This window comes from Ranitomeya variabilis, chromosome 1 (assembly GCF_051348905.1).
Source record: "Ranitomeya variabilis isolate aRanVar5 chromosome 1, aRanVar5.hap1, whole genome shotgun sequence".
Taxonomy (NCBI): domain Eukaryota; kingdom Metazoa; phylum Chordata; class Amphibia; order Anura; family Dendrobatidae; genus Ranitomeya; species Ranitomeya variabilis.
Genome location: NC_135232.1, coordinates 683,472,273 through 683,495,870, shown reverse-complemented (window position 1 = coordinate 683,495,870; position 23,598 = coordinate 683,472,273). Strand labels below are relative to the sequence as shown.

General features: G+C 43.7%; 1 protein-coding gene across 2 annotated transcripts in view; it reads right to left on the bottom strand.

Moving 5' to 3' along the window:
• Window positions 1-23,598, bottom strand: part of PRKCH (protein kinase C eta) — a 200,214-nt gene that overhangs the window by 144,732 nt on the left and 31,884 nt on the right. Inside the window, exon 1 of one of the 2 annotated variants that reach the window (XM_077265574.1) lies at window positions 5,362-5,462. The exons of the other annotated variant lie outside the window; for it this stretch is intronic. The gene's annotated coding sequence lies outside the window, so the exon portion shown is untranslated. Of the gene's footprint in view, window positions 1-5,361; window positions 5,463-23,598 lie in introns of those variants that run through there. 2 annotated transcript variants of the gene reach the window in all.

The window sequence follows — 23,598 nt, the reverse complement described above, 5'->3', positions numbered from 1 at the left end:
GTCATAAACTGGGTTATGCACAGTTCATTGTAAACTTCATAGAACACAATAGGCACCAACCGGTGACATTAAGTTGCAGCTTTAACTCATATTTCATACATGGCTTTAACTCACAACCAATAAACATGCTGGACCTCTCACTTTTTCCAGTTACCATGGGTTCCGTTATGATAGCCCCCTTCCCGGGTGTTACCTTTCTGGAGCTCCTGCTCCACACGCTGACCTCCTGTCAGTCCTCTCTCTCTCAGGGAAGCTGCCGACCTGGGATCACCATCCCGGACAATGCCTTGCTCACTAGGCCACCTGACAGTCCAGATCCTCAGACGGGCTGTAGCTCCCCCAGTGCAGTGCCGTTGCAGACTCTGCCTCCACTCCTTCCCATGTGCTCTTCAGGAATCCTACACCCAGGACTTCCAACCAGGTTGTGCTATTCAGGAAGGTCCTACTCACAGGAGTTCCAACATAGGCCACTGCATGTGCTGTTAAGGATGTCCGTCCCCACCTGGGACCGTCCAACACACAAGTCTCTAAGTGCGCTGTTCAGTGATCTGATCCGACTCCCAGGATCTCCCAACACACCAGTCTTCAGATCCACGGTCTCACAGTGTACTATTCAGGGATCCAGTCCACACACACAAGACCTCCCAACACACAAGCCGTCCAGGATCTCCCACTCTCCATTACAGAGCACATTCAGGTCCATACACAGGAACCATGTGACCCACACCCTGGTCACATTATGTAGTTGTAACCACTCCCATAGATGGGTGGTGTGTGTGTGTGGCTAGTTCGACCCGCCCAGCTCTTGAACTAGCCCAGTAAGAACCCCTTCATAACAACACAATTACTTGTAGGACTACAGGTCCCAGAACAACCTTACTTCAGGCTGACAGCGCAGACTTCTTCTGCGACACATATCGGCCATTTACAATTCTGCCAGTCACTGTTTCACCGTCATTATAACCACAGATACGCCTCCATGCATATCCCGAAAAGCACACACAGCGCCCCCTAGCTTTAACACTGGTCACTGCATTACAGCATACATACATATATACACTGCTCAAAAAAAATAAAGGGAACACTTAAACAACAGAATATAACTCCAAGTAAATAAAACTTCTGTGAAATCAAACTGTCCACTTAGGAAGCAACACTGTTTGACTATCAATTTCACATACTGTTGTGCAAATGGTATAGACAACAGATGGAAATTATTGGCAATTATCAAGACACACTCAATAAAGGAGTGGTTCTGCAGGTGGGAACCACAGACTACATCTCAGTACCAATGCTTTCTGGCTGATGTCACTTTTGAATGTTGGTTGTGCTTTCACACTCATGGTAGCATGAGACTGACTCTACAACCCACACAAGTGGCTCATATAGTGCCGCTCATCCAGGATGGCACATCAATGTGAGCTGTGGCAAGAAGGTTTGCTGTGTCTGTCAGCGTAGTGTCCAGAGGCTGGAGGCGCTAACAGGAGACAGGCCAGTACACCAGGAGACGTGGAGGGGCCATAGGAGGGCAACCTTAGCCTTTGTGCAAGGAGAAACAGGAGGAGCACTGCCAGAGCCCTGCAAAATGACCTCCAGCAGGCCACAAATGTGCATGTGTCTGCACAAATGGTTAGAAACTGACTCCATGAGGATGGTCTGAGTGCCCGACGTCCACAGGTGGGAGTTGTGCTCACAGCCCAACACCGTGCAGGACGCTTGGCATTTGCCACAGAACACCAGGATTGGCAAAATCACTACTGGTGCACTGTGCTCTTCACAGATGAAATCAGGTTCACACTGAGTACATGTGACAGAGTCTGGAGATGCCGTGGAGAGCGATCTGCCTGCAACATCCTTCAGCATGACCAGTTTGGCAGTGGGTCAGTAATGGTGTGGGGTGGCATTTCTTTGGAGGGCCGCACAGCCCTCCATGTGCTCACCAGAGGTAGCCTGACTGCCATTAGGTACCGAGATGAGATCCTCAGACTCCTTGTGAGACCATATGCAGGTGTGGTTGGCGCTGGGTTCCTCCTAATGCAGGACAATGCCAGACCTCATGTGGCTGGAGTGTGTCAGCAGTTCCTGCAAGATGAAGGCATTGAAGCTATGGACTGGCCCACCCATTCCATAGACCTGAATCCGATTGAACACATCTGGGACATCATGTGTCGCACCATCCACCAACGTCACGTTGCACCACAGACTGTTCAGGAGTTGGCGGATGCTTTAGTCCAGGTCTGGGAGGAGATCCTTCAGGAGACCATCTGCCGCCTCATCAGGAGTATGCCCACACACACTACTGAGCATCATTTCCTTGTCTTGAGGCATTTCCACTGAAGTTGGATCAGCCTCTAACTTCATTTTTCATTTTGATTTTGAGCATCATTCCAACTCCAGACCTCCGTTGGATATTAGTTGTGATTTATGTTGATCATTTTTAGGTTTTATTGTTCTCAACACATTCCACTATGTAATGAATAAATATTTACAACTGGAATATTTCATTCAGTGATATCTAGGATGTGGGATTTTAGTGTTCCCTTTATTTTTTTGAGCAGTGTATATATTATTATTTATTTGTATAGCACCATTGATTCCATGGTGCTGCACATGAGAAGGGGTTACATACAAATTACAGATATCACTTACAGTAAGCAAACTAACAATTACAGACTGATACAGAGGGGCGAGGACCCTGCCCTTGTGGGCTTACATTCTACAGGATGGTGGGGATGGAGACAATAGGTTGAAGGTTGCAGGAGCTCCGGTGTTGATAGTTGGACATGTTGGGGCAAAGAATTCCAGAGGATGGGGGATATTCAGCAGAAGTCTTGGAGGCGGTTGGGTGAGGAGCGAATAAGTGTGGAGGAGAGAAGGAGGTCTTAGGAGGACTGGAGATTACGTGAGGGAAGATATTGGAAGATTAGTTCAGAGATATATGGAGGAGACAGGTTATGGATGGCTTTGTAGGTCAGTATTAGTAATTTGAACTGGATATGCTATAGAGATGATGAGGGCATGCACAAGAATTTTAGTACATTGACGGTTGAGGAAAGGACGGATTCTGGAGATATTTTTGAGCTGGAGGCGACAGGAGGTGGAAAGAGCTTGGATGTGTGGTTTGCAGAACAGAGCAAAGTCAAGGGTTACTCCAAGGCAGCGGACTTCTGGTACGGGGGGAAAGCGTGACGTTGTTAATTGCGATATAGGTCAGGTAAGGAAGATCTATGATATGGAGGAAAGATGATGAGTTCAGATTTGTCCACATTGAGTTTGAGGAAGCGAGAGGAGAAGAAGGAGGATATGGCTGATAGACACTCCAGGATTCTGGACAGCAGGGAGGTGACATCTGGGCCAGAAAGGTAGATCTGAGCGTCATCAGCAAGGTGGTACTGGAATCCATGAGACTTTATAAGTTGTCCCAGGTCAAGTGTATAGATTGAGAAGAGTATGGGTCGTAGAACAGAGCCTTCGGGGACTCCAACAGAGAGAGGTGGGATGAGGAGGTAGTGTAGGAGTGGGAGACGCTGAATGTGCGGTTGGAAAGGTATGAGGAGATCCAGGATAGGGCGAGGTCTTTGATGCCAAAGAGGAGAGGATCTGTAGTAGGAGGCAGTGGTCAACTGTGTCGAAAGCAGAGGACAGGTCTAGAAGGAGTACAGTGTATTGTCCGTTAGCTTTGGCTGTAAATAGCTCCCCTCCACCCACCATGCAATTTCTTCCAGGTCTCCGTCCGTCCTCCATGGTCACTCTGCAATGGGCGGACCTTCTCTCTCCACTCTGTTCCTTGGGGGCAGGCATTCCTCTCCAAGGACAGTCTCCTCCAGTGGGCATGATCATTGGAGGAGTAGGCGAATCTTCGTCGCTGGTTGCCTCGTGTAGAGCAACTCCTTGACATGTGTCCCATTTTTCCACGAGTCCAACACTCACTTCTGAGCCTGTGTGGTGGGCGCTTCGGTCTGTATCGCTGTCCTCCGGGACAGGCATACCCCCTCTGTAATCATTCTTCATCCCAGGATATAGGATTCGATTCTGGGGTTGCTGCTTTATTTTTTCTCATGCTCTGTATCTCTCCTCATTCTGTTATCTCCTGCCATAAGTTACCCAGGGGTATGTTATTGGATCCAAGGTAGCAGCAAAGGCTTCTTTTAGGCTCCATATTTCGGCCCGAATTTCTCTCATTTCCTGCAGTAATTCGCGGGCCCACTCCAGCTCGGCTGCGGCGGGGTGGGTACCTCATTGCTCCGGACCATCCCTGCTAGGGCCGCCGTCCCCTGTTCCTGCTCTCTCTCCTATTTCTAAGAAGGTCATATGTGGCTTAGCACGCAGGCGCTCTCACAAAGCTTGTTTAAGCAGCGCGTCGCTGAGACCTGACACAAACTGATCGCTCAGTATCACATCAGGGGGTCCTGCTCCTATAGCGCCCACATCACCCCGTTTAACAATATGCGTATTCACCTCCTGTAATGCATTAATATACTGGGTTACAGACTCTCCTTCCCTCTGGATGCGGTGGAACAGTTGAATCTGTAACTCCCCAATGTTGGTTGCATCCCCATGCATTTCTTCCAGGATCTGCATCATTTTATCCAGAGAATCCTGCTCATGGGGGGGACGAAACATGACAAGAGTACCAAGGCTCACCATCCAGGTCCATCACGGCAATCTCAGCTTGCATAGCAGGGGTCCAGGGATGAATCTGGAACATGCTTTTAACCCGCTCGGTCCAGTCCCACAGCATTATATTACTCCCAGTGAAATTTGGGAGATTGCTGAGCGTGGCCCCCAATGGCAAGCTGAACCTTGGGGCATCCATGGTGGATTGGTCTGCAGCGTCTGTGTCCAAAGACTGCATCCTGCCGACTACGTCAAATTTAACACAGGTAAACGGATGCATTGACACAGATGCACAGCAAGGGTTAAACAATTATTCACTTTATACAGAAATAACCTCCTCGCAGGGAGAAAATAAGGGAAATACAGTTAAAGGGCTGAGGGTTAAACAGGGTAACAGTTATTCGGATTAACAGTCTATCAGTTTCACTTATCGTGACTCGGTCGTCCGTTTCTCTCTCAGAGTCAGATGGCTGTTTGGATGCCAGCTGAGGCTGGTGCTGAGTCTTCAGGCTTCCCCGCCTAACAAATGTCCTACTTCTGGCGGCAGCGGGCGGTCACCGTTTTTGCCCCCTGAGACCCTAGTCCATTATGCTGCTCCTGCAGCCAGGAGTCTTTTATCACAATCTCCCACTCGGCGTGTTCGGCAATCGAGAGTTCTGCACTACACTCGCCCGCTCGGCATGTACTCCCATGCGCACCCGCACCACACTGCTTCACTCGGTGCCCGTCTATCTGTGCACCCACCGGTACCAGGGATCCCCAACTGAGCCCAGCCTGGGTCTCTGTTCTGCGGTCTAACTCGCTCCAAGGCACGCAAGTTCCTGCTCTCTCTTCCCTCCGGCAGGAACTCTCTCTCCTCCCCTCATTTACCAAGCTCTTTCTCTCCAGGTCATGGGTTCTTTCCGTCTCCCATTTTCTTCCCCCCTGCAACATTGGACACAGCCTCGGCAGTTCCGGACCCGGTGTCTCAGAGGCACCCACAGCCCGGTCTTCTTCCTTACACCAGCAGGGTATCTGATAACTGGCAGGGCATATGTATTGATGACGTGGATTTTATTCTTCCCATTGAGCTGGCTCTTCATATATATATCTGGAAGAATATTTCCTTGGAAAATGATGTGTAAATTACATAGAGAATTGCTCTATTAAAAAATCTTATTACAATCGGATGTAAATCTGATGCTAGGTGTTAAAAATCGGATTGTAATCTAAATGAAAATCGCATGACACTTAGATGACACTCGTCCTGCTTTTCTGGACTGAAACAGGACTGTTTTGGGTTTTTTTTGGAATGGTGACAAGTATGAACCCCTAAAGTGAGAGATAATAGGTCCATCAGAGTGACAAATTGTAGCGAGGGACGCAGAGCTTAGAGCAGTGCCGATCCATGAGGAAAGTATGGAGTTCTCTGGGGCCGATATATAAGGCATTGTCCAATAGTGGAGAAACTTTTTAAAGGAACCAAGATTGGTTGCAAAAATGCACATGCAATTTAAAGCAACCGCCTTTAGAAACATCTCGACAGCTCCCAGTGCAGTCAGGTCCCTGTTAAGCCAGGATCACAAGGTGCATGTAAAGTAAACATATAGGTCACATCTCAGGTGAGTCCGCCACTGAGCTTTGTTCTTTGCTCCTAAGCTCCGTGCACACCCTGACAATCCCTCTTCCTTCCTTCATGTGACAGATTTATATCCTTTGTATGTAATTATATATTCTACATGTTTAGCTAGTCTAGAGCTACATTTTTAGGTTGGCCTGCAGTCAGCTGCACATCCTAGGGCAAGTTCACACATTTTTTTTTTCTTTCAGGTTCCCTTTAAAACTGCAAATAACTATGTGGCCACGAAAAGGGGAAAAACGGCCCAGTATTGAACTGGTTAATTTATAATTTTAGATGCGTTGCAATAAAAATTTGAAAATTGATCGATTGGTCTATTTTGTGACAACTGGCGATGGACACAAGTGAGAGTTCAAAAAAAAAAAAAGTTGAAAAGAGTGCCAGGGGGTGCCGTGACAAACAATAGCAATAACTACATACAGAAGCTGAGTTTTATTTATTTATGTTTTTGTTTTAATTATTTCAATTGAAAGGTTCTTCTGTTTTGTGTAATCTACAAAATATTTGTTTGTGGAACAAAGCCTTAACCAACTTCCCAACAAGGCGAATTTTCCTGTCTGCACATTTATTTTTTTTTCCTACTCTTCTTCCAAGAACCATAACTTTTTTTTATTATTATTATTTATTTCATCTACATAGACAGATAAGGGGTTGTGGGTTGTTTTTTTTTTTCGAAGAACAAATTGTAGTTTTGAATGACACCATTCACTTAACCATACAATGTACTGAAAAGAAAAAAACAGGAAAAAAAAATATATATATATATGTATGTTACTGGTTTGGAGAAAATGGCAAAATGTAGATAAATAGAAAGAAAAAAAATAAATATAAAAACTTTGATCAAACTTTTGCGGATGTGGCAAATACCAAATAGGTTTCTTTTTTAAAAAACATTTTTGAATTAAGAAAAAGGGGAGCGATTCAAACTTTTGCTTTTTTTTTATATTACTATAGTTATTAAAAAAAAAGGTTTACAATAATTTTCACTTAATAATTTAGTCCCCCCTGGAGGACTTGAACCTGTGTGGCAGTAAAACGCAGCCTGGGATTCATTGGAGTACAAAGACAGCAGCAGTGACGGGGGTCTTTGCTGGGAAATCCATCAGCACTCAGAGAACAAGCCTGGGGGAGATGGGTGCTGGAGTGGACACCCCCCCAACCTCGCACTTAACTATCAAGCTGTAAGGAATTATTATAAAGCAGCGATAAGTCGGTAATTATAACATTGGGCCGGTACAAGCATAAACTTGTCTACACCGCTCGGTCCTCACAAACAGGGTCTCAAAGAAGTAAAAAAAAACAACAAAAAAACAAACCCCATCAGTGGAGAGAATGCTACAACTGGGCGTGAGGCTGTTCTGTAGAAACTCCCTCCCCGTCTGCTATATAAAGGTCTCCGAACAGGGATGAATCATAGCCCAGGTAGTTTCTGTCAAGGAAAACAGACACGCTTTAGGATCAACTGCTCGTTCCCAGGCTTCAGACTGCCAGTCATGAGGATTACACTCCCAAGTTAGGGCATGTCATTGCTTGGCACAACAAAGGAAAGACAGAAATGGAAAAAACCCTCCACTGAATGCATGCACTGTACATGTCTGGGCCGTCTCTGTACTGGAGGCTAATGTAAGATATTAGGGTGCACTTATAAGAAGGCCAGTGCTGGTATTTTAGGGGCCACAAAGCTCGCTGACTGTGCCGAGCCAAACTGCAGGACATCGAGACCTCGCTGCACGGCCACCTTTACGTTATGTTCACACAGTATTGTTGGGGAAGTTCAAAACTTGTGAAGGTTATTTTTTTTTTTCAAGCAAAAAAAACACTTTTTGGAGGAAATTTAAAATTGCGGGAGCGTTTAATGGTTCAGTTTTGGAAGTTTTTCTTCCTGAAGCATTCTTCTTTATAGCATTTTCAACGGGCAGCGCTTCGTTTGGAGGAGAGGTCTCCTTCAGGATCTACTTCAAAGAAGGGACATGCACCTTATAGAAGCAGGCGTACCCACTGAATTTTGACAGAGGAAGAGACTTTAGGAGAAAATCAACAGTGTTTTTCTTAAAGCAACTTCTTTGCTGCCTTTTTAGTCAGTTTTTTAACCATAGATATATGTGTATACCACTGTCAGGTCCATTATCTCCTCATATTGCACAATTCCACATGTTTTGGGGGGTGGTAGTGGCCCCCTTACATCATGGGCCTCTTCGCATCTGCACAGGTTGCACCAATGATATGTCCATCTCTGACATGTGAATGGAAGGCACAAGAAGAATGGTCAGGTCACTTCTTTAAGCCGCATCAAGCTCAAAATGACAAAGATATGCACAGCGGGTTGTTTTGACATTGCAGTGCATGTGTTCACTCTTTTTACTATTTTTAAGAGCTTTTCCATGCAAATTCCTGAGCAGACCCTCCTGAAAAAACATAGTCTTAGCGTATGTGCACATGGCATCTTTTTCCAGGCGGCATGCGCCCAAACTACTCCAGGTCAATGGTGCACTCACCCAGACCACCAGTGGCCATTGTGTATGCTCATAATCTGCTCTGTGACACGCTCCAACCATGCTAAGCAAAGTAGCCAAGCCTCTTCCATCTCAAAGGTTTGCTCCCACTTGACAAGTGGCACTTTCCCCCTGCTCCACACAGGACTCCTGACCACAAGCCCTGCAGCTTCCCATCCCACTCCTTTCCCGACCTACTGAAGAAGGACAAACTTGCTCTCCTGACCATCATGACCGGAGCTATAACTTGACCTTCAGGTTGATGCCAAACCTCCTCATTTTAATGTAGTTGTCCACTACAGCACATCCCCTTCTTAAACATTAAACTGTCCATCCATGATCAAGAGGAGGGTATACTTCTTGTTTTTTTGCTTTTTTATCTGTGGCACGTTAGCCTTTTAGACTTGATTGTCCACCACTGGCCAACCCCTCTAAGAGTTCATCACCCCTACAGACAACACGGTGGTGCATACGAATGTCCATTTAGTGCCCATAACAAAGTTTGGATGACTTAATTTTATCTGTAGGGTGAGCTCTAGTCTTTGTGTCCCTATAAACACAATATAGCACTAGATCTACCGAGCTTTGTAGCTTTTGAGGGCATCTCATCTATTTTATATCTACTTGCACATCCATCTCTGCCATGTCCCGCTAATAACCATATACTGCCTCAGACGGCACCAAGCTGCTACTGAATAGGAGCCAAATATAATCTCAGCTCCAGATACAAACAATAGCTACGCCCGTTTCTGCAATCATAACCTTTACCTGAATGTTCCACACACAACAGTTTCCACCCATCAGCTGCTGCCTTCATAATAAGAATGTGATAAAAAAAAATATTCACTCGAATTACCGGCTCTAACCAAAAAAGGGATTATGCAATCACCCATGAACATTAACACTAACCCAAATTCTGTCCTCTTCGTCGATTTCTGAAGCAGTGTGATAAGATGAACCTAACCCAAAAGTGCGCATGTACCTTTACGAGAGTCCATTTAAGCGAATTTTGCTGCTCTTTGCTGCTTAGCACACATGAATGGGGATTGTATTTCGGCAAGCGCTGCACCACGACAAACCAGTCAGAAGATCCAACTGGTTCAAGCTTTTTGCGGTACCTTCTGCGTCCCATTGTGACCCCATTCATTTGCAATATCCCGCAATGCAGCAGGGGCATATGTCAGTGCAAAAGTTACCCTGTAGCTACAGCTCCAGCGATGTGTCACTTGGTTTAGTATGGTTAGAATCCTTGTTTGTCTGAAGTAGATGTAGCAGAATTAAGACTTTTGGGCTGCTTATAATCCCAACCATAGCACTGATTGGCAACTTCCTGTGTACTGTCAGCAAGCTGCCAATCAGTGATGGGGTGGGATTACACAGATTAACCAGTCTGGCCTGCACATGAGATGTAGTCAGGCAGTGATATAATCTTCTGCTGATAAAACACTGATTGTATTGAAATTACAACAGACAGCCTAATAAGTGACACATCCCTAGAATCAGACTCTTTATGCTTCTCTCTGAAATAGCAAAAACCTGTTGACAGATTCTCTCTAAGGCTATGTGCACACGTTCAGGAATCTCTGCAGAATTTTCCTGAACAAAACCGGACTTTTTCTGCAAGAAATTCGTTCACGTTTTTTTCCGGAGCTTTCCCAATGCAATAATATAGCGGCAAAAACGCGGAAAATCCGCAAAATTAATGAACATGCTGCGTTTTTTACCGCGATGCGGTTTTTTTTTTTGCTGAAAAAAAAAAAAAGGCATCATGTGCACAAAAATTGCGGAATGCATTACAAATGATGGGATGCTTATGTAAGCTTTTTTTTTGCGTTTTTTCGGCGGAAAAAGGCCGAAAAAACGCGAAAAATCCTGAAAGTGTGCACATAGCCTAAAACTGCATTTCTGAAACAGTGGAAAACAGCAGATGGTTCTGCCCCTCATAAAACAAAATCTCTGTACTAGGATTTTCTCCCATTTACCCCAGCTACCGTCTTTCTATAATTCTACATTTTTAGCACAGAAATAGTGGAAATGTACCAACAGACAAAATGTGTTGTGTATTACTACATAGCAGAAGTTCTTCAAGTGCTATTCCCATCAACCTTCAGATGTTCTCTTGAATGCTTAACTTATATGATATGATCTTAACACTTAGACACATCATGTAAAATTGTGACTATATAGGTCAATAATTTCCAACTTAGTGGCTCACCGGCTGTTACAGAATTACAACTTCTATGCTACTGTCCATGACTTGTCACTCATGATTCGTCTGCAAGGTAAATGTATGGTCCATTGTGCCGTCCCTGGCAGTAAAAGCTTGTCTCCAGAGGATACAATTCCCAGACCAGCAACGATCAGAGTCATGTCATTTCCCACCTTATGGAAGTTATGAATGTAGTAGATGTCCTACAGAATCATGGCACCAAAGCCGAACCAGAAATTGGGCAATTTCCAAGCATTAACCATAATGAATCACTCTTTAGGTAAAGGCTAAAATGTTTGCTATGAACAATGCATACGTTCATTAGGCAACCAAATCCCATCTAGTTCATTCCAGGGACAAAGAAGAGATCCCACAAAAAAGTATATATGTATAAAATCAATATTTTTATTAAGTCACATGTGACAATATATTAAAAAACCACAATAAAAAGCAAAATACCGTCTCGAGGACGCCAGGCGTCCCCGGAAGAAGCTGGCGGCGAAACGCGCGTCGGGGTGAGGGGACGCCAGGACCATCCACGCTATAGGTAAATACACTGCTTAAAATTTAAAGTCTAGAATCTTACATGTTATGTCATAGCCTATTATGCTCCAGGCCTTATTGCACTTTAATACAGAGAGGTAGCGTTTGCAGATATTGGCCTGTATGTTAATTATAACACAGGCTTTTAATTATAACACAGGCTTTTCATGCTACTGATAACACAGGCTTTTCATGCTACTGATAGTGCATGTTCTGGGACATACAATTGTTTGGGACTTTATATGTGAATACCTTGTGTGGGGAATTTTTCTTTATGTATACCTGGCGTCCTCGAGACGGTATTTTGCTTTTTATTGTGGTTTTTTATATATTGTCACATGTGACTTAATAAAAATATTGATTTTATACATATATACTTTTTTGTGGGATCTCTTCTTTGTCCCTGGAATGAACTAGATGGGATTTGGTTGTATAATTATTTGAAGTGCCCCCTTTAATTTTTTAGGACTTTAGTTGATTTATACGTTCATTAGGGCATAGCTATATTGGGCACCAGTGGTTGTACCTGGCTGGTCTCTGGGAGAGCCCAAAGGTCCGTCAGCCACATAAAAAAGACACATTATGTATGGTGGGGATGTTACAGATTTTTCATTAGAATCCAAAATCTTCAAACTTTGACACTAAGAGTGGTTTTCTATTTGCTCCCCCTCGGTGGCTTCCCATCAGCTCCCCCTCGGTGGCTTCCCATCAGCTCCCCCTCGGTGGCTTCCCATCAGCTGATACTCAGTGAATTCCTATCAACTCCCCCTCAATGGCTTCCTATCAGCTCCCCCTCAATAGCTTCCCATCAGTTTCCCCTCATTGGCGTTTCATTAACTCCCTCACAGTTGCTTCCAATTAGCTCCTCTTAATAGCTTCTTATTAGCTCTGTCTTAGTGACCTCCCATTAGCTCCCCCCTCAGTGACTTCCTATCAGCTCCCTTTTAATGGCTTTTCCTTACCTCCTTAATGACTTCCTATCAGATTCCTCTGAGTGGTTCAAAATCAGTGGCTTCCTCTTAGCTCCGTCTTGTTGGCTTCCTCTTAGCTCCGTCTTGTTGGCTTCCTCTTAGCTCCGTCTTGTTGGCTTCCTCTTAGCTCCGTCTTGTTGGCTTCCTCTTAGCTCCGTCTTGTTGGCTTCCTCTTAGCTCCGTCTTGTTGGCTTCCTCTTAGCTCCGTCTTGTTGGCTTCCTCTTAGCTCCGTCTTGTTGGCTTCCTCTTAGCTCCGTCTTGTTGGCTTCCTCTTAGCTCCGTCTTGTTGGCTTCCTCTTAGCTCCGTCTTGTTGGCTTCCTCTTAGCTCCGTCTTGTTGGCTTCCTCTTAGCTCCGTCTTGTTGGCTTCCTCTTAGCTCCGTCTTGTTGGCTTCCTCTTAGCTCCGTCTTGTTGGCTTCCTCTTAGCTCCGTCTTGTTGGCTTCCTCTTAGCTCCGTCTTGTTGGCTTCCTCTTAGCTCCGTCTTGTTGGCTTCCTCTTAGCTCCGTCTTGTTGGCTTCCTCTTAGCTCCGTCTTGTTGGCTTCCTCTTAGCTCCGTCTTGTTGGCTTCCTCTTAGCTCCGTCTTGTTGGCTTCCTCTTAGCTCCGTCTTGTTGGCTTCCTCTTAGCTCCGTCTTGTTGGCTTCCTCTTAGCTCCGTCTTGTTGGCTTCCTCTTAGCTCCGTCTTGTTGGCTTCCTCTTAGCTCCGTCTTGTTGGCTTCCTCTTAGCTCCGTCTTGTTGGCTTCCTCTTAGCTCCGTCTTGTTGGCTTCCTCTTAGCTCCGTCTTGTTGGCTTCCTCTTAGCTCCGTCTTGTTGGCTTCCTCTTAGCTTCGTCTTGTTGGCTTCCTCTTAGCTCCATCTTGTTGGCTTCCTCTTAGCTCCATCTTGTTGGCTTCCTCTTAGCTCCATCTTGTTGGCTTCCTCTTAGCTCCATCTTGTTGGCTTCCTCTTAGCTCCGTCTTGTTGGCTTCCTCTTAGCTCCGTCTTGTTGGCTTCCTCTTAGCTCCGTCTTGTTGGCTTCCTCTTAGCTCCGTCTTGTTGGCTTCCTCTTAGCTCCGTCTTGTTGGCTTCCTCTTAGCTCCGTCTTGTTGGCTTCCTCTTAGCTCCGTCTTGTTGGCTTCCTCTTAGCTCCGTCTTGTTGGCTTCCTCTTAGCTCCGTCTTGTTGGCTTCCTCTTAGCTCCGTCTTGTTGGCTTCCTCTTAGCTCCGTCTTGTTGGCTTCCTCTTAGCTCCGTCTTGTTGGCTTCCTCTTAGCTCCGTCTTGTTGGCTTCCTCTTAGCTCCGTCTTGTTGGCTTCCTCTTAGCTCCGTCTTGTTGGCTTCCTCTTAGCTCCGTCTTGTTGGCTTCCTCTTAGCTCCGTCTTGTTGGCTTCCTCTTAGCTCCATCTTGTTGGCTTCCTCTTAGCTCCGTCTTGTTGGCTTCCTCTTAGCTCCGTCTTGTTGGCTTCCTCTTAGCTCCGTCTTGTTGGCTTCCTCTTAGCTCCGTCTTGTTGGCTTCCTCTTAGCTCCGTCTTGTTGGCTTCCTCTTAGCTCCGTCTTGTTGGCTTCCTCTTAGCTCCGTCTTGTTGGCTTCCTCTTAGCTCCGTCTTGTTGGCTTCCTCTTAGCTCCGTCTTGTTGGCTTCCTCTTAGCTCCGTCTTGTTGGCTTCCTCTTAGCTCCGTCTTGTTGGCTTCCTCTTAGCTCCGTCTTGTTGGCTTCCTCTTAGCTCCGTCTTGTTGGCTTCCTCTTAGCTCCGTCTTGTTGGCTTCCTCTTAGCTCCGTCTTGTTGGCTTCCTCTTAGCTCCGTCTTGTTGGCTTCCTCTTAGCTCCGTCTTGTTGGCTTCCTCTTAGCTCCGTCTTGTTGGCTTCCTCTTAGCTCCGTCTTGTTGGCTTCCTCTTAGCTCCATCTTGTTGGCTTCCTCTTAGCTTCATCTTGTTGGCTTCCTCTTAGCTCCATCTTGTTGGCTTCCTCTTAGCTCCATCTTGTTGGCTTCCTCTTAGCTCCATCTTGTTGGCTTCCTCTTAGCTCCATCTTGTTGGCTTCCTCTTAGCTCCATCTTGTTGGCTTCCTCTTAGCTCCATCTTGTTGGCTTCCTCTTAGCTCCATCTTGTTGGCTTCCTCTTAGCTCCATCTTGTTGGCTTCCTCTTAGCTCCATCTTGTTGGCTTCCTCTTAGCTCCATCTTGTTGGCTTCCTCTTAGCTCCATCTTGTTGGCTTCCTCTTAGCTCCATCTTGTTGGCTTCCTCTTAGCTCCATCTTGTTGGCTTCCTCTTAGCTCCATCTTGTTGGCTTCCTCTTAGCTCCATCTTGTTGGCTTCCTCTTAGCTCCATCTTGTTGGCTTCCTCTTAGCTCCATCTTGTTGGCTTCCTCTTAGCTCCATCTTGTTGGCTTCCTCTTAGCTCCATCTTGTTGGCTTCCTCTTAGCTCCATCTTGTTGGCTTCCTCTTAGCTCCATCTTGTTGGCTTCCTCTTAGCTCCATCTTGTTGGCTTCCTCTTAGCTCCATCTTGTTGGCTTCCTCTTAGCTCCATCTTGTTGGCTTCCTCTTAGCTCCGTCTTGTTGGCTTCCTCTTAGCTCCGTCTTGTTGGCTTCCTCTTAGCTCCGTCTTGTTGGCTTCCTCTTAGCTCCGTCTTGTTGGCTTCCTCTTAGCTCCGTCTTGTTGGCTTCCTCTTAGCTCCGTCTTGTTGGCTTCCTCTTAGCTCTGTCTTGTTGGCTTCCTCTTAGCTCTGTCTTGTTGGCTTCCTCTTAGCTCCATCTTGTTGGCTTCCTCTTAGCTCCATCTTGTTGGCTTCCTCTTAGCTCCATCTTGTTGGCTTCCTCTTAGCTCCATCTTGTTGGCTTCCTCTTAGATCCATCTTGTTGGCTTCCTCTTAGCTCCATCTTGTTGGCTTCCTCTTAGCTCCATCTTGTTGGCTTCCTCTTAGCTCCATCTTGTTGGCTTCCTCTTAGCTCCGTCTTGTTGGCTTCCTCTTAGCTCCATCTTGTTGGCTTCCTCTTAGCTCCGTCTTGTTGGCTTTCTCTTAGTTTATCTTGTTGGCTTCCTCTTAGCTCCATCTTGGTGGCTTCCTATTAGCTCCAGCTTGGTGGCTTCCTATTAGCTCCAGCTTGGTGGCTTCCTATTAGCTCCAGCTTGGTGGCTTCCTATTAGCTCCAGCTTGGTGGCTTCCTATTAGCTCCAGCTTGGTGGCTTCCTATTAGCTCCAGCTTGGTGGCTTCCTATTAGCTCCAGCTTGGTGGCTTCCTATTAGCTCCAGCTTGGTGGCTTCCTATTAGCTCCAGCTTGGTGGCTTCCTATTAGCTCCAGCTTGGTGGCTTCCTATTAGCTCCAGCTTGGTGGCTTCCTTTTAGCTCCAGCTTGGTGGCTTCCCATTAGTTCCTTCTAATTCAGTTTTAGCTCCAAACCAGGACCAGAAAAGCAACACTAAGAGTTAATTTCTTAATCATCATCCACCATAGTGCAGACGGCATCTATGTATTAATATCACTGGGGTAGAAACACTTTTCAAATAGCTAGATTGTCATGTAATCATTATATAACGTAGATAAAAAATATCGGAGAGGAAAACTGCACCTTTCATTATAACACAGTTACATTTACTTCAACGAACAACTGGGAGTCTTCAGAATAAGAAAAACCCTGTGAACTGAAAAGACAGGAAGACGGCATGAATTAAAATAGGTTTTCACACGGCCACAACCCCAGGCGTGTTCATTTTGCAATCATCAATTACCTTGACTTTCAGGTGAATGGGCTGGAGCTGCTGCCTCACGGTCTATATCTGTGACCCATGATTAACAATAACATCGTGTCGTAGCTGACTGTCAGCCGTGTGTAAAACGTGACTCATGGTGTTGTGCACCTGTCATACACAGATTCTGTAAGTTACATGAAGTGAGTAGCACAAGGCTGAACATCATGGAAAACTTTACTACAGAGCAACCAAGGTAGAATAGGAATGTCCGGCTGTCCAAAGTGTTACTCTTGGGTTTAAGGTTTAGATACTTAATGGAGATACATGGAATGTCTAGAGGTCCGTGTCTTGTGTTACTTCTTTGATATATTAATATTATTTCTTTCAACTGCTTCATGGTTTCTGAAGCCTCTATCAGCCACAAGAATGGCACCTATTACAGTGCCACTCTCGACCGAGGAGGCTTCATCTGGCACCGTACCGCCACACCAGTCAAGAGAATGGAGGAGCTACAATACTAGATTAATCCATGATCCAAGAGATGCGATTGATTGGTGCTAGGTTTGGTAAAACTATGGATAGGCTCCATGACTCTCATGACTAGTAGGGTCCTAGTACTTGGACGTTCACCCATCACATACTGATGGTGTATCCTACTGAAAACAAGAACTAGTGACCCATTTTCATAAAACAATCTCTAAATTAAAATTCTGGTTCTCAAAGAAAACTATCTATTTATAAAAGACAGCTACATATACATTTATAAAATGATCTAGTTTACAATGAGGTTAAACCAATTACCTGCATTTCTTGAAAAATTAATAAAAAATAAAAATCAGTAACTAACAGTGGTTCCTAATTGGCAGCTCGTGTAATGTCACACTGTTCCTGACAACCCATGATGACCATACAGAGTGCAAGCGAAGTATACAACCACTCTGCAATCTCTCCCCCGTCATTAGGACAAAATGTGTTAGCCACTCAGTTACTGGATTGAGCCTGTTACTAGAATATTGTGTTAAAGGAAATTTTAAATTGCAATCTGTACGAAGAAATTAGATTACGTGCAAATTAGAACCTTTCATGTTGCCAGATGGGACAAGAGACCGTAACTAGAAAAGGAGACCCTGTCTATAGTGGACCAGTGTTTGGTGTAACGGCCGATTGTGACGTGTAGACTTCTGCTTTGAATGTAGTTGCCATCACTGATTTTTTCATACCATAGTAAAATTAAAAAGAACCTGTCATTTGCCCCAAATATTTTTTTATTAGACAGTATAAATGCCGCTGTTCTTCTGAATCCGTCAATGTTTTTCTTTTGTTCCTGCGCTTCTCTCTTCCAGAGATGGACCTCTCTTCTTTGCATATAGATCGGATCTTGTTAGTCATGTGGGCATGACCTTAAAGAACACACCCACGAAGAGGCGTTGAAAACCACACCTCTATGGCTAACAAGACAACATTTATGTACATGTAAGAAGGGGCCATATCTTAGGACTGGAGAGGCGCAGGAAGAAAAGAACAAGAACGCTGGATACAGGAGAACAGTGGTATTCACACCAGGTGAAATGATTAACCATCAATGGACCTCTTTAAAGGTGATATCTGGTTCATTAGAAATAGGACTAAAATAACGTATCATGTATAGTATCTTAATAAAGACTAATTCAGAAAGGACTAATATCAGGACCCCTCATGGGTCTACTGGCCCATTCATATCATCTAATATAAACTGTTCTTACAAATAATTTCATTGGTGCCCATAGTACACAATGTGATCATTGGGGTCTTTTACATCAGGGATAGAAAATGAAAAGTGACATAACTACTATCAGTTTTATGCAAGAAGTGATTGTGAATCAGTTATATAGAGCACTACACTACTGTCTATCAAGACGGTAGGTTCTAGCCACACCATCCCCGAGGGTATACATTTGTGCTCAGTATCAATCCTTCTGCATTGTTTGCATATCATTGCCATTCTCAATCTTCACATAACATAATTTTCACAAACTAGATGAATAAATTTACTTAAAAGAAACCCGACCGCTAGGAAATTTTGTGTGATCTAAGACCAGTATGGAATAAAGAAGGAGTAGCTGAACAGAAAGATATATGGGTTTGCGGGACAAGATTTAGTATCTGTTGTATTAAAATTTTGCTGTTTTTATTGTTCTCAGTCCAATGGGCGGTCCTAATCATAGATCAATAGCTGATCACATATTAGAACCACCCACTGGACTCCTAAGCATAGAAATAGCAGGGATTTCAATTAATAAAATTAAACTAGAGATGAGCAGATCAATTCGAGAGACTCCGGTCCAGCGTCCAGATCAGTGGAACCTGCCAAAAGGAGAGGGCTGTGAATCTGTTATCTTCTGAAGATGATAACCGTTTGCCGGCAAATCCCCCACCTAATTCTTATTAAATTTTGATCACTCACTACACCTATACTGCCCACACAAAACAGTCATGGCCCACCCTGTCCGCGGAATCCTATAATAATGTAACTGAGGGAGTATTAACTTATATAAGGATCAGTGTAAAGCTGATGGGGCTATGACACCAAACAACGCGGGCTGGAGATTCTCACGATTCACAGGAAGACGGCCAAAAAAAAAAAAGTCAAAGTGTGTTCACATGTAGAAGCTTCATACCACACTGCCAAGAGGCATTGACATCCTAATAGATAGAAGGGCATGTGGTTTTTGCAAAAGTTTGTATCGCCACGTATTTATATGAACAGCGTTTTTTGAGGTGTAATGGGCCTTTTTTATCACTATTACTGCCATGTGTGAACATACTCTAAAAATATATTTGCCTTATTTATTACCCTTTTTCTCCCCAAGTCCGGTGTAGTTGAGAAATATTACAATATTATTAGGCAGACTCGAAAAAAGCCAGGCGAGCAACCCTTGTAGGCAGTTATCTGTAGTCACCCAGATTTCCTAGAGACAGACATAGGGAAATGACTGAATATAAATGTAACATAGTAACATAGTTATTAAGGTTGAAGGAAGACTTTAAGTCCATCTAGTTCAACCCATAGCCTAACCTAACATGCCCTAACATGTTGATCCAGAGGAGGCAAAAAAAAAGCCATGTGGCAAAGAGTAAGCTCCACATTGGGGAAAAAAATTCCTTCCCGACTCCACATACGGCAAGTGTGAACAACTTCACGGAAGAGTATTAATTAGATATTTACTCATGCATCTTAAATGGAATCTATCACCAGGTTTTTGCTACCCCATCTGAGAGGCGCATGATGTAGGGACAGAGATCCGGATTCCAGTGATGTATCACGTACTGAGCTGCTTATTGTAATTTTGCTAAAATCCCTGTTTTATCTGCTGCAGATCTAGCAGTTCTCTGAAAGCTGAGCTCTGTATAACCACGCCCACACCACTGATTGGCAGCTTTCTTTGTACACTGTTAAAACTGCCAATCAGTGGTGTGGAAGGGGTCATACAGATCTCAGCATTCAGGGAACTGCTAGATCTGCAGCAGATAAAACAGTGATTTTAGCAAAACTGCAGCCAGCAGCCCAGTAAGTGACACATCGCTGGATTCAGGGTCTCAACCTCTACATCAGAAGGGGTAGCAAAGCCTTGATGACATATTCCTTTACAAAACTCACATAATTGCAACCAATAATAACTACTTATTGTCAATTTACCAGGACTTCAACACTAGCAATAAGCCATGTACCACCTTCTGATTTTACTCTGCACTTCAAAATGCAATATTTCACTATTCAAATACATATGTGCACTCATTGCTCCTCGATCTAACAGATTAGAAGACTTATGGCACACCAGTCGATTGTCAGAGCATTTGTAGGAATGCTTGTTTTAGACTATCCAAGGGTGAAAACATATCGGAGATCACCTAATAGCATGACACTCGTCCATCGGGTGATCAAATCATTATGGAATCATTACGGTCCTTCCTTTCCACCTTCCATATGAGGTTGTTTTTTTCTATTTCAAACATATGTTTCATTGACCACATGGTCTTTACATTTTATCAGACTCCAATATGATCTCTGACTGGTATTTGGCATAGTATGTATTATTTTAAACTCCACAAATCTTCTTCCACTTTTTGAGATATTATTTCAAATTAATTGTAGGTCTCATTTGACCATTTTTTGCATTTGCACTTTATATTGAATTAATTTAATTTAATATTCACTTTAAATAGTGGAGGAATTTTGCTTGTTGATCTTACTGTGCAATATTACGCTCCTACTGTTGAGGAGAGCCATAAGATCAAATACTTAATTAACCTCAAGATACGGTATAAGAGATTGAGAGAAGCAACCCATAACGTGTATTGTTTAACCTTACATAAGTTTTCTCAGATCAAAGTGAGACACTAAAGATGGCTGCCATTTCCTGTATCAGCATGCCATGTGCTGGTATCCAAGATGACGCCCACCCTGATGACCTCATGGATCCACCCACAGTGACGACCACCCTGATGACCTCATGGACCAACCCACCCTGATGACCTCATGGATCCGCCCATGGACTTGCTCATTGCCCAACCCACTAACCAATGGAATACATCCGATCACTCCCATTTTAGAGCTAACCGAGCCCCCTTACAGGAGATATATAAACTTGTGTTCTGACTGAATAAAGCCCTTGGAGCTGAGCCATAGATTGATCAAGGAGAGTTTATATCTGACTGTGTGTGTCATATGTTATTTCTTTAGTGCGCACCTGATCAATATCCATTAGGCCAGGAGTAGGCAACTCGAATTGAACATTTTATTAATTGTTCAACCTAACACTACCGTGCAATATTATGTCATAATAATTTGGGGTACATCTTTTCCCCTTTTATTTCCTGAGTCTCCATATTTTTTTTATATATGTGTATATATTTACCAGTCTCTTTGGACGTGGTATCTGGGTGTCGCTAATTCCTTCCCATGTTTTTATATTAACTTTTTTTTTTCTTGATATGTAATTGTCTCTTTGTACTAAAAAAATGTGAATACATTTATTACTTTATTATTTGCTCCTATGTCCATTTCTTTCTTGGGGTATTCATTATTTATTTATGGATGACCATTTACTTTATTGGCCTTTCTTTTTGGGATTCAAATCATTATTGGCGGCAAAAAAAAAGTTTTTGGCAGTGCTTGAGCCTATGTAAACAGGAGATGAGTCGTTAACAACATGTATTGCCTTCCGGCCGGTCAGTGCACCATTATCGAGCGAAGGCCGGCTTGCACAAGTTAAATGGTGCTGTTTACTGTCCCTTTAACACAGGCCAACGAACAATGATGGGGACAGAACAATGCCTAATATGATCTGTCCCCAGCTCATTTATGGTGCACTGACTAGCCGAAATTGGCACATCTAAATGCACCATTAAGAAAGTCCTCTCGAGCCCAAGTCAGGCACCATCAGCTCCCTATCTCGATAAATACGTTGCTCTACAATAATCCGACAAATGACAAGTTTTATTACACACAGAACATATGTGCATTCATGTCCGAAGCATTAAACCATTAGGACATCAATTAGAGCCTGAAAGTCTGTCTCATATCTGAAAGCATCATGTATAGATGGAAGGGCGAGATATGGAGAATTTAGTGATCATCTGACTACACGAAGCTGAAATCGATGAAGAACAGCTAGCCGATACCGAAGTTACAAGAATCAGTATAACTTGTTTTCGGGATTATAGCAGGAAGTTTTGCATAGTGCATTAGCTTTACGTTACACAATTTGTGTTGTTTGTTCCCCACTTTCTTCATGGATTTAACAAAATGACTGTCCGCAAATACAAACACAAATGCTCCATACAAGGCTCAACAAGCTCATCATGATTCTGATCGCTAGGCCAGTTTCACACACCTGACATTCACGGCCCACGTACAGACTGTGTGTCTCTTGACCCAAACTGAACAGCTTTATAGACCTACCGTTAGGGCCAAAAATATTAGGACAGAGATACAAGTTTTGGCATTTTAGCCGTTTACCTAAACAAACTTAAGGTAGTGTTATATAATCAATATGGGCTTAAAGTGCCGACTATCAGTTTTAATTTGAGGGTATTCACATCCTAATTGGCGTAAGGGTTCAGGAGTTACAGCACTTTACTATGTAGCTGCCTCTTTTTAAAGGGAATACAAGTAATTGGACAATTATCGAAAAAGTTTTTAAGGGGTTGTACTGGCTATTGTCTCATTATTCCATCATTAAAGCAGGTAAAAGGTCTGAAGTTGATTCTAGGTGGGGCATTTGCATTTGGTAGCTGTTACTGTGAACCCACAACATGCGGTTAAAGAAGCTCTCAATGGAAATTAAACCGGCCATCATTGCGCTGAAAACAAAAGAAATCCATCAGAGAGAGATAGCAGAAATGTTAGAAGTAGACAAATCAACACGTTGGTACATTATGCCAAAAAATACAGCGCGCTGGTGAGCTTGGGAACTCAAAAACACTTGTAAGTCCACTGAAGACAACAGTGGTAGATGACCACAGAATCCTTTCCATGGTGAACAAGACCCCCTTCACAAACTCCAGCCAAGTCATGAACACTCTCCAGGAAGTAGATGTAAATCTACCATAAAGACAAGACTTCATGAGTGTGTACAGGGTGATACTTTCTGCTCAAAATCAGCCAAATGAAGCAAGGATGCTTGGATGGCACAGGACAGATGGACAATGACCCAAAACAACCTGCAAAGGTAACCCAGGAGATAAGACAAAGAAGAGGAATATTCTGCAATGGCAGAGTCAACCACCAAAACTGCTGACAGATTCTCCTTAAACCTGAAATTCTACTCTACACTTCAACTGCATCTCAGTTGTTTCATTTTAAATAAAAAACAGTGGCATACAGAGCCCCATCTGCGAAGATTTTGTCACTGTCCAAATATTTCTGAACCTAATTGTACACCGTGTTCCAAATTATTATGCAAATTGAATTTCAGTGTCATAAAGATTTAATTGTTTTGTTTTTCAAATAAACTTGTGGATGCTATTGTGTCTCAGGGCTCAATGGATCACTGAAATCAATCTTAAATACATGTGATAATTAGTTTTCCAGGTTATTCCAATTAAAGGATAACTACCGTATATACTCAAGTATAAGCCGACCCATGTATAAGCCGAGACCCCTAATTTTGCCACAAAAAAACTGGGAAAACTTAATGATTCGAGTATAAGCCTAGGGTGGAAAATGCAGCAGCTACCAGTAAATGTCAAAAATAAAAATAGATACCAATACAAGTAAAATTAATTAAGATATCAGTAGGTTAAGTGTTTTTGAATATCCATATTGAATCAGGAGCCCCATATAATACTCCATACAGTTCATAATGGGCCCCATAAGATGCTCCATACAAAATACGCCCCATATAATGCTCCATACAGATTATGATCGGCCCCATAAGATGCTCCATACAGACATTTGCCCCATATAATGCTGCACAAATGATGATTATGGCCCCATA